The sequence below is a fragment of the Eleutherodactylus coqui genome, chromosome 7 (assembly GCF_035609145.1).
Source record: "Eleutherodactylus coqui strain aEleCoq1 chromosome 7, aEleCoq1.hap1, whole genome shotgun sequence".
Classification (NCBI taxonomy): domain Eukaryota; kingdom Metazoa; phylum Chordata; class Amphibia; order Anura; family Eleutherodactylidae; genus Eleutherodactylus; species Eleutherodactylus coqui.
Genome location: NC_089843.1, coordinates 200,287,257 through 200,299,089, shown reverse-complemented (window position 1 = coordinate 200,299,089; position 11,833 = coordinate 200,287,257). Strand labels below are relative to the sequence as shown.

The 11,833-nt window shown below is 47.3% G+C and overlaps 2 non-coding genes across 2 annotated transcripts; both read left to right on the top strand.

Annotated features, from left to right (window-relative positions):
• Positions 1 to 3,024: 3,024 nt before the first annotated feature.
• Positions 3,025 to 3,219, top strand: LOC136573983 (U2 spliceosomal RNA). Its single transcript, XR_010786175.1, has one exon. It is a non-coding gene; the product is annotated as a U2 spliceosomal RNA (small nuclear RNA).
• A 7,862-nt stretch (positions 3,220 to 11,081) lies between these two features.
• Positions 11,082 to 11,267, top strand: LOC136574158 (U2 spliceosomal RNA). The gene has a single exon (XR_010786268.1). It is a non-coding gene; the product is annotated as a U2 spliceosomal RNA (small nuclear RNA).
• The last annotated feature ends 566 nt before the right edge of the window (positions 11,268 to 11,833 follow it).

Below are 11,833 nucleotides of genomic sequence, written 5' to 3'. Positions count from 1 at the left end.
AGGGGATGTGCGTAGATCGAGCAGCATGTACATCCCAGGCAGTGCAACAGTCTTTAAGGGCCTGGCCAGCTTTATGGCTCCCCACCAAGACTGTGTCACCGCTCCCCAGTCACGGCTGAGTCGGCGGGAGCACTGTAAAAGGATGGTGAGGGAGTACGTAGCGGATCGCACGACCATCCTTGGTGACGCCTCTGCCCCCTACAACTACTGGGTGTCGAAGCTGGACATGTGGCCTGAACTAGCGCTGTATGCCCTGGAGGTGCTTGCTTGTCCTGCGGCTAGCGTCTTGTCGGAGAGGGTGTTTAGTGCGGCTGGGGGAATCATCACAGATAAGCGTAGCCGCTTGTCAACCGACAGTGCCGACAGGCTAACACTCATCAAGATGAACAAAGGCTGGATTTCCCCAGACTTCTGTTCTCCACCAGCGGACAGCAGCGATACGTAAGCAATACGTAGGCTGCACCCGCGGATGGAAGCTACGTTCTCTCTCACCATCCAAAACGGGGACATTTCTGCTTCATCAATCTGTGTCTAATATTCCTCCTCCTCCTCCTCCTGCTCCTCCTCCTGAAACCTCACGTAATCACGCTGAACGGGCAATTTTTCTTAGGGCCACAAGGCTCACTCAAATAATTTTTCAGAACAATTTTTATAAGTTTCAATGCGCTTAAAAGCATTGGAACTTTAACTTGAACCAATTTTTCGTTACACTGGGCTGCCTCCAGGCCTAGTTACCACTTAAGCCACATTAACCAAAGCGATTAATGGGTTTCACCTGCCCTCTTGGCTGGCCATGGCCAATTTTTGGGATGTACATTAGTACTGTTGATACAGCAATTTTTGTGGGCCCTCGCCTACAGTGTAATCAAATTAATTTTTAGCCCACCTGCATTACAGCTGACGTTACCTCAGCTGTGTTGGGCAATGCAATGGGATATTTTTATGTACCGCCGGTGGGTTCCAGGGAGCCACCCATGCTGTAGGTGCACACTGAGTTTTTAATACATCTGTACACTTCTAAAGAACCCGTCTGACTGGGCCATGCAGTGTGGGCCGAAGCCCACCTGTATTACGCACGACATTACTACCTCAGCTGTGTTGGGCAATGCAATGGGATATTTCTATGTACCGCCGGTGGCTTCCTGGCACCCACCCAGGCAGTGGGTCCACAGGGAGTTTAACCTACATGTGTCCACTTGTAAAGAACCCCAGTCAGACTGGGGCATGCAGTGTGGGCCGAAGCCCACCTGCATTAAGCACGACATTACTACCTCAGCTGTGTTGGGCAATGCAATGGGATATTTTTATGTACCGCCGGTGGGTTCCAGGGAGCCACCCATGCTGTAGGTGCACACTGAGTTTTTAATACATCTGTACACTTCTAAAGAACCCGTCTGACTGGGCCATGCAGTGTGGGCCGAAGCCCACCTGTATTACGCACGACATTACTACCTCAGCTGTGTTGAGCAATGCAATGGGATATTTCTGTGTACCGCCGGTGGGTTCCAGGGAGCCACCCATGCTGTGGGTCGACAGGGACTTCACAATAGGGAGTTGTACCTGCCTGTGTCTATGAATTAAAAAGCCCGGTCTGACTGGGGCATGCAGACACCTTGACAGAATGAATAGTGTGTGGCACATAGGTTCCCCATTGCTATGCCCACGTGTGCAGCTCCTGATGGCGGTGGCACAGGATTCTATTTCTCATTGCTTCTGTACAGCATTGTGGGCTATCGCTCCGCCACTTTTAAAGAGGGTCGCTGCCTAGCCATGCCAACCTCTGCAGTGTGTGCCTGCGGTCCCTCGTCATGGCAGACGCAATTCTAAATAGACATGAGCGTGGTGTGGCATGAGGGCAGCTGAAGGCTGCCCAGGGACACTTTGGTGTGCGCTGTGGGGGGGGAGGGGGGGCGGTTGGGCAGCATGTAACCCAGGAGAAGTGGCAGTGGAGTGTCATCCAGGCAGTGATTGTGCTTTGTTGTAGCTAGTGTGGTGCTTAGCAAAGGTATGCCATGCTAATGAGGGCTTTTCAGAAGTAAAAGTTGTTGGGATGGGGGGGGGCCCACTCTTGCCGGTATTGTGGCTTAATAGTGGGACCTGTGAACTTGAGATGCAGCCCAACATGTAGCCCCTCGCCTGCCCTATCCGTTGCTGTGTCATTCCCATCACTTTGTTGAATTGCCCAGATTTTCACACATGAAAACCTTAGCGAGCATCGGCGAAATACAAAAATGCTCTGGTCGCCCATTGACTTCAATGGGGTTCGTTGTTCGAAACGAACCCTCGAGCATCGCGGGAAGTTCGTTCCGAATAACGAACACCCGAACATTTTGGTGTTCGCTCATCTCTATTAACCACTATATTTTTAATTCACAGAAAGATCTGGCCTGGAGCTGCGTCCATGACTGTCTTCCATGCCGGGCATTCCAGCATCGTAGAGGTTTGACCAACACTGCCGCATGCCCAAGACCCGGATGCCCAGGAGAAGAGACAACACTACATCTTATATGGACTTGTTTTATCGCCAAGAAAGTATGGACTAAAATATTGCCGCTCATAATAAAGATTACCGGACTTAAGAGACTTACATTGGATGCCGTTTTATATGGATGCCTGGAATGCCCCACACAGACTCAAAGAATGATGGCATGGAAGATGGTCAATTCGATCAAAGCAGCTCTATGGAAAACCAGAAATATTCTAGTTTTTAAACATGAAGTTTTATCTGTGAAGGACATTTTATCAATTACTCTTAATGAGATGCACCAGTACTTTTTAGTAGACAAGAAAAATTTTCCTGTTTTAGCAAGAAAATGGCTTTTAGCAGAATGGAGCTCCATAATCTGATGCCACCAAGTGCCCTTTTATGTGATTTTTAATTTGTTCTGTATTTTTTAATGTATATTATGTAGACGAATGTTTTAAATGGTATGTTTTAATGTGTTATTTAATATGTTTTAATGTACTATTGATAAGCATTTTTAAAGCGTCTATGTAAATATATGTTGTGCAAATAAAAACACCCCCCCTTGTGGAGGGTTTGTCAACTTAAAAAAAAAAAAAAAATCTGTTCTTATCAGTTTAATATCTGATACGTCCCCTATCTGGGGACCATATATTAAATGGATTTTTAGAACAGGGAGCTGGAAAAAGAGCTTGCTCTGTCCACTCCACGCATTGACCTGGTATTGCAGTACCTCCAGGACCGGTGCACCCCCTTTCCTACAACTGTTTCCAAAAGCAGAAAAACAAAACCGACGAGCAAGAGGTGCAGCGCAGCTCTGGCGGCGGCTGCTGCTACCACCACCCAAGCACTTTGATTGACACTCAGCCCGTCTGCTCGCAACATTGTATCCACTGAGCAGCTGCGTCTGCCAGAGTGTGCACAGCACAGGTACAACTGGAAGCAACAACACACACACCAGTTCATATGGCAGCCGCACTCTATAGTTCGTACCTACCGCTGCGCTAATAGCCAAGTTGGAAACATCGGGCAGGCACAGCGTATCCTGGCAGCCTGCGTCTGTATGCTCCACGTATTCGGGTCATGGGTGTATGTGCAGGGGGCCCGGAGCCCCAGGGGGCCCATAAAGTCTCTCTTCCCCACATTGTAAACCAATGCTATCAATGAAGCTTTATAGTTTGGGGGCCCAGTTCCAGACTTTGTACTGGGGCCCCGCAGCTTCAAGTTACACCTCCGGATCAGGATAATGCTAGGCCATTCCAACCAGCCTGTGTGTGTGACCTGCAGTCGCTGGTAGTCGAAAAGCGTCCGGCCCCGGATGCGCGCTTCAGAGTGGACAGACAGCAGCGGACCCCCAATCACACAGGCCCAAGGCTTGCTATGTAGCACGGAATACCTCATTGGACTGCAGCACTCCACGCGGGCTGAGATACACGCTCCACGTGGGATGGGCAGTATTCGTCCATGAAGATCCAGGCCAACGTTTAGAGATGGAGCAACACTCGGGGAGCAAAGAACTCCAACGAACGGACGTCTACTTTACAAGGATGTATTGCTTTATTCAATGCATGGACACAGAAACAGTTCAACCGCTCGATTACAGACCGCAGTCAATACAGTAAAGAAAGAAATGTGTCTGTTTAATGTAAACTTGCATAGAGCTCGTTTGTCAGCCACTGACTGAATGCTGCTGCTGCATGTCTAAAACGTGGTCTGACGTTACATGCACCACCAGGGATAAGGCCTTGCCTATAAGCATTCCCCAGCTGGCAAAAACGGAACCTCCCTGCCTATTCCTCACCATGGAAGAACGGAACCTACCTTTTTTTAAAAAAAAGAAAGCCACAGCAGCAGCCAACTAGATTTTGGTAGGCCGCGCTGTCTCCCCCTTGTGTGCTGCATAAAAAATGCACTCCACTAAAAATAACAATGATCCACGAAATAGAGCGTATGGAGAGAATGAGGCTTCTAGATGAGCCGTCAGGCTATGATAAATTGTATCACACCTGGGCGATATGGATAGATGCCCGGAGCTCACCCCTATTTACTAGGTGGTTACAGACAGGGACATGTGAGTAACACGTTTAAACCACAATCGTAAAGAGAAACAACAATCCCGGAGCCCGCCTCCCCCCCCTTTTTGTTTTATTTTCTCTTTCTCCCGTGTCATAGATACCTACCCTCCCTTACCACTCCCCCCCCTTACCCTCCCCTCATTCCCCTGTTTGTAGACCTTATAAAATATCACAGACAAACATGATATAGTTCAACTCGAAATTTATTTATTAAGTTTCATTGTCAAAGTTATTTTTACATTGCTTTGAGATAAGGCAAAAGTCCCCCCCCCCCCCCCATGAAACCAATAAAACCTATATTGAATAAAATAAAAATGATGCCGTTACCGGTAGTTCTGCAGCTTCTTGGTGGAAATAAAGACCATCTCCCGTCTCCCAACTGCAGCAGAGACTGACTAAAATGGCTGCCAAGCCCGGTATTAATGCTTCTAAATTGATGACATCACAATGGAGGGACATCAGCCTGCCATACACCTGGCTCATGACATCACAAAGGAGTGACATCATCAGCCTTCCAAACACCTGGCTCATTTGCATACAGTATGTATGTATGTATGTGAGTCTATCTATCTATCTATCTATCTATTTATCTATCTTTATTAATTATGTAGAATATAGATATGGATTATTTCTGTGTGTGTGTGTGTGTGTGTGTGTGTATGTATATATGTATATGCAAAAAAAATATAAAATCTGTAGTCATGTATGTATGGCGGGATAAAAAAGGCCTGCTGTATGTTTTTAAGTTCTTCGGATGACTATGCCGCTCTATTATTCTCCTTACTAGGGTCTCCTAATGCTGGCCCAGGGGAAGGCAATAAAGCCCTATGGGACCGAAGCCAATTTCCCTCATTTTAGGTAAAAAGTTTCCATCCGTCCCCACTCGAAATGCGGCCGGCCGAAGAGATCCCTCCAACCGACCGGCCGAGGCACCTTCAGAGACAAACTAGTGCTTGCTTCTAGTGTCATCGCCGGCTTAACCATCCTGTGTAGGGAGCTGACGAGTCCTGCAGCAGCAGGCTCTGCAAGCCTAGGATGCGTTAGCACGGTGCAAGAGGAAGGACTGAGGGTGTGAGGCTGGGCGCGATTGAGAAGGCGTGGGGCGGGGCTATGCAAAGTTTTTAAACTCTCCCAGCTGCCTGGGTGCATTGTGGGTGCGCCCAGAGTGCCGGCTGAGCGTGTTGCCTCAAGCCTTGGAAGTGGAGTTGGGCGGGCCGGGCTACAGGTGAAACCTGTTTCGGGTTATCGCTTCTCGGCCTTTTGGCTAAGATCAAGTGTACCTGGTACAGGTGGTCTTAGTCAGAAGGTAACTCGGGTACCCCTCTCCTTTGCCTGGCGGGATCGCCCACTTCGGTGGGCTTTACCCGCCTGCTGCCATCAGGGAGAGGGATTAGTCCCAGGGTAAACGGGTTGCGATCCCCCTGCCTCTTCTGGTCTCCGGGCCAGAAGAGGGCGCTCACCAACTATCATCACAAAAGCGGTTTTTATGATACCCACCAAAAATGGGCGAGGGCCCACACGATATACCGGCATATGCGCGGATCAAGAACACTGCACGTGTTTCTTTTACAGATAGTGCGGACACACGTGGTCTGACGTATGTGGTCGAGGACGTGCTACAAGGAGTATTCAAGGTACAAAAGCGAGAGATCCTTGCGATCCAAGATTACCCCAAGCGACGGATCTATGACGTGACCCTGACCGAGGCAGGCATCTTTAGAGACTTGGTCTCCGCCATTCCAATCAGAAAAGATCCGAAGCTTGAGGGTGTCTTGCTGGTCGAGCACGTCCTCGACATAACCAAACATGTGGTGATTAAAATGTATTCTCCCTACACTGATGTAAAAGAGGTCGAGGACTTCCTTTTACGTTATTTTAAATCGGTCAGATGTATGGGAAAGATTATGAACGAGTTTGGTATTTGGACCTCGAAGTGGCGATTCTAGGCCACGTGTGTAAGTGACCCCAGTTGGCCCGGGGGAGTGATCTTACCGCCTGCGCGTTTTAAATTGGGGAAAGTGAATGGCGACCTGTACTTTGCGGGAATGCCTGACTTCTGAAGGATCTGCTCACAATACGGTCACCAAAAAGAAAATTGCGCAAGTACATGTAAGAAATGTGGGGGCACAGACCATGAAACGAGTCAATGTAAGAAAGGAAAAGGGTGCTTTTTTTGCGGCGGTGTTGGTCACCTCTACTCGTCTTGTCCCCACAGAGCACAGAAAGCGGAGCAGCAAGGGCGACCCAGACCCGAGGAGCGGCCAGGGCAGCCAGAAAACCGAACAACACCCCCCCAGGGAGAGGAACCTGAGGAGATGGAGGTCTCCAGTGGACCCCCCAAGAAGGACGGTTTAGAGCAGCGGAACATCAAGCGGAGGGTGAGTGACCGGCGGACAGGCTCTCCCTCCCGGGAAACCGGTGGAGGTAGTAGGGCCAAGGAAGCCGGTCCGGACCCTCCCAAGATGCCCGTTCAAGCGGTGCCTGAGGCGGAGGACCCGGGGGGCACGGCGGCAGCAGCAGCAAACAAAAGGAGGAAAGGCTCGGGCGGAAGGTTATACTCGGAGGTGGTGCAGGGGGGAACTCCGGAGATCCCGGCGGAGCCGGAGGACCCGGAGAAAGTACCCCCTGCGGTGTCATCGCAGAAGGCCCCTCCCCCTCCCCGACAGGAGGGGGCGGGGGGAGCCACCTCCGAGAGCGGTGGATCAGGAACGAGCCGAGTACCCACCCCGACAGAAGGGGAAGAGATGGAGACGGGAGCTGGCCTGCTAGCCCCCTTGGAGATTCCGGAGGGAATACAGTCGATATGGGATCTCACGCAGATCCCTCTCTCGGGCACCGTAGGGGGTCCACTTAGTGAGGTAGGTTCCTCTCCAGCATCCCTGCTTGCGATGGATTCGGATGCGGGAAGGGGGGGGGGTGCGAGAGTGCCAGCGAGGTCTTTGGCTTGCCCGGAGACTTCTAAGAAGAAGACCCACATATATTCCTAGTCTCCAATGGCTGCTCTATCGGGACTCACTTTTAATGTCAGAAGCATCGAGAGCCACGTGAGGAGGGTCGCCCTCTTCAGCTATCTGACAATTTTTGCTGCCTCCGTTTTCTTCCTGCAGGAGTGCGGGATCCCGCATAGGGCCCAGTATAAAAAATACCAAAATGACTGGGTACATGGACTGTCGGTCTGGTCCGGCTCTAACGAGACCAGATCGGTGGGGGTCGCCATTCTTTTTAAAGGGAACGTTTTAATTGATACTATTAACGAAATTTTACCAGGCAGAATTTTATTGGTCAAAGCTTTTATTAATGGTATAAAATGGCAGTTTTTAAATTTTTACGGCTCAGCAGATAAGAACGAATGTGCAGAAATGCTAGAGATTTTACCCCTTTTTATTAGCGATTCTGATCCTCTTATTTTAGCGGGGGATTTTAATTGCATTTTAAAGGGGGAACGCCGGCTTTCCAGCTCAGTAAGTAAAAACTATGACAAGACCTCTGCTATACTAAACAACGTGATTTTAGACCAGAACTTACTGATGCTTTTAAAAAATGTAACCCCAATGCATCAGAGGAAGCCGGCGTTACCTGGAGCAATAAGATCTGCAGCTCCAGGATTGATTTTATGTTCTGTTCTTATCAAATACTGCCTTTTAGATGTGACCTTTTTACCAATGTTTTCTCGGATCACAAGCTTTTATATTTTAAAGTTGATTCAGTTTTAAAGAGAAAATCCGGTAAGAATGCCTGGAAGTTTAACGTGTCCCTTTTAGAAGATCCGCAGGTTTTATCCGATTTTATCACTTTTTATAGAAATTGCAGACGAGTGAAAGATCCCAACACTCCCACCAGCCAATGGTGGGAGAAGATGAAACTGAAAATCAAATCATTTTTTATCAAGGTTGGGATCGCCAAAGCTAGAGAAAAACGTACATTTTATGCAAATCTGAACACTCGTCTGCAGACCCTGTATAAGTTTCGGCAACATGATATAGAGGTGGACCACGAGATCATCGAGGTGAAGAAAGAGATCGCCCGGTGCCGGGAGCAGAGAGGAAAAGAAATTATATTCCGATCAAAAGTGAAACACCTGGAAGAAAATGAAACCTGCTCCAGGTACTTCTTCAAGAAAATCCACGACAAGCGCAAAGTCCTCGATGATCTCGGTGGCACCAAGGACATACAGGGTATTTTAAAGAAAGTGTATGATTTTTATGCGGATCTTTTTAATACTAAACCTGTTGACATTGATTTTATGAACGACTCGTTGAAGGAGATCACTGACGTTTTAGATCCTGGTTCTCGTGAGATTTTACTAAGGGACATCACAGAACAGGAGATTTTAGAGACTATTAAGAGTTTTAAACCAGGTAAGGTGCCTGGGCCCGATGGTATACCCATAGAGTTTTATGTCACCTTTTTTGGTATTTTTAAGGATGACCTTTTCTCCCTTTTTACCGAGGTTTTTATGTCTAAAGCCCTCTCGGGGTCCTGGAAGAAGGGTGACGTGTCTCTTTTATACAAGAAAGGAGACAAGACCGACATCAAGAACTGGAGACCGATCACCCTTCTCAACAGCGACTACAAAATAATGGCAAAAATATGCGCAAACAGACTCAAGACCGTAGCAAGTAAAATTGTACACCCCAACCAGGTCTGTGGGGTGCCCGGGAGGAGCATATGGGAGAATCTTAACCTGATTAAAGATGTTATTAGTGACACAAAATCAAGACAAGGTCAAATGGCTATTTTAACTATCGACTTCGAGAAAGCCTTTGACCGCGTGTCACATTTTTATCCTTTTAAGGTTTTAGAGAGAATGGGTATACCGGAAGGCTTTTTATTGTCTTTAAAAGCATTTTATGAGAATTGCACAAGCAAAATTTTAGAAAGTGGTTTTAAGACACAGGAAGTACTTTTAAATTCCGGGGTGAAGCAGGGGTGTCCCTTGTCCCCACTACTTTTTATCTGCGCACTAGAGCCTCTTTTATGCACAATACATCGGGACAAGCTGATCCGTGGGATCCCCCTGCCCCGCGGGGGGGGGGGGGGGGCCAAAGTAGTGGGGTACATGGACGATGTGGCAATACTTGGAAGGGACACCCTGTCAATCCAGAGAGCAACCAGACAAATTGAGTTTTATTGCTGCGCCTCGGGTTTTAAGGTAAATTTTAACAAAAGCAGTATTTTAAATATCGGGGACCTGCCATTGTCAGATGTCCCCATCCCTGTGTCTGAATCTGTGCAAATTTTAGGTGTCTCCTTCAACGAGGATAACAGAGGTCTTAACAGCTGGGACTTGGTGGCACAAAAAATAAACAAGAAAATATGTATGTGGAATATGAGAAGGTTGACCATGGAGGGGAGGGTTTTAATCATAAAAATGGTGATTTTACCGATTTTGTTGTATTTAAGCCTAGTGTTCCCCCCTCCTGGTAGAGTTTTTAACAAAATTGTAAAAGCTGTTTTTACCTTCTTCTGGAGCTCCAAAATGGAAAAACTGAAAAGAGAAATAGTGATGAAGCCAAAAATAATGGGCGGTAAAGACTTCCCCGATCTGAAAGCCTTTTTATACATAAAGTATTTTAGCATGTGCCTGGGCGCACTTTTTAAAAACCACGCATGGTCTTACTTTTTACGTTACAATACAGGTTATTTTATGAGGCGGAACGGATGGTTCAAAACAGTTTTAAACTCCCCTTATTCTTTTAATCTGTCCAAAGACTATGCGATTTTAGAGAAAATTGTGGTTTTATACGATTTTACTGGAAAAAGTGCACAGGTTTTAATGAACAGTAAATTAATGATAGAGTTTTAAGGAAAGTGGTTTTTATGTTCAAGTCAGTAATTTTAATGAGCGCAAAACAAAAGATACGTGGAGATTGGTTAATAATCATATTTTTAACCCACAGAAGGATCTGGCCTGGAGCTGCATACACGACTGTCTTCCATGCCGGGCATTCCAGCATCGTAGAGGACTGACCAACACCGCCGCATGCCCAAGACCCGGATGCACAGAGGAAGAGTCAACACAGCATTTGATATGGACTTGCTTTTTAACTAAGAGAATATGGACTCAGTTTTTACCCTTGCAAAAGAAAATAACAGGACTAAAAAAACTAACACTGGAAGGAGTATTATACGGATGTCTGGAATGCCCCACACGGACTCAGATAACTATGGCATGGAAGATGGTCAACTCAGTGAAGGCAGCTCTGTGGAAATCCAGAAATATTTTAGTTTTTAAGCACGAGGTTTTATCGGTTAACGATATTTTATCCATTGCTCTTAATGATTTGTACGAATATTATATAGTGGACAGGAAAAACTTTCCTATTTTATCGAGAAAATGGCTGATCGGGGAATGGAGCTCCATCATATAGTGCCACCAAGCGCCCTTTTATGTGATTTTAATGTGGATTTTAACAACATGTAAATATATGTAGACAATTTTTGGAATGTTTTATATGGTATGTTTTAATATGTTATATAATGTGTTTTTATGTACTGTATGAGCATTTTAATATGTCCAAAAATATGTTGTTAAAATAAAAATACCCCTCGGGGTTTGTCAACTTAAAAAAAAATCAGTTCTTCTCAGTTTAATATCTGATACGTCCCCTATCTGGAGACCATATATTAAATACATTTTTAGAACAGGGAGCTGGAAAAAGAGCTTGCTCTGTCCACTCCACGCATTGACCTGGTATTGCAGTACCTCCAGGACCGGTGCACCCCCTTTCTTATTTCAGTATTCAAAAACAGAAACGACGAGCAAGAGGTGCAGCGCAGCTGTGGCGGCTGCTGCTGCTACCACCCAAGCACTTTGATTGACACTCAGCCCGTCTGCTGCCGTGGAGCTCGCAACATTGTATCCACTGAGCAGTTGCGTCTGCCAGAGTGTGCACAGCACAGGTACAACTGGAAGCAAAACACACACCAGTTCATATGGCAGCCGCACTCTATAGTTCGTACCTACCACTGCGCTAATAGCCAAGTTGGAAACATCGGGCAGGCACAGCGTATCCTGGCAGCCTGCGTCTGTATGCTCCACGTATTCGGGTCATGGGTGTATGTGCAGGGGGTGCGGTGCCCTAGGGGGCCCATAAAGTCTCTCTTCCCCACATTGTAAACCAATGCTATCAATGAAGCTTTATAGTTTGGGGGCCCAGTTCCAGACTTTGTACTGGGGCCCCGCAGCTTCAAGTTACACCTCCGGATCAGGATAATGCTAGGCCATTCCAACCAGCCTGTGTGAGTGACCTGCAGTCGCTGGTAGTCGAAAAGCGGCCGCCCGGCCGGCCCT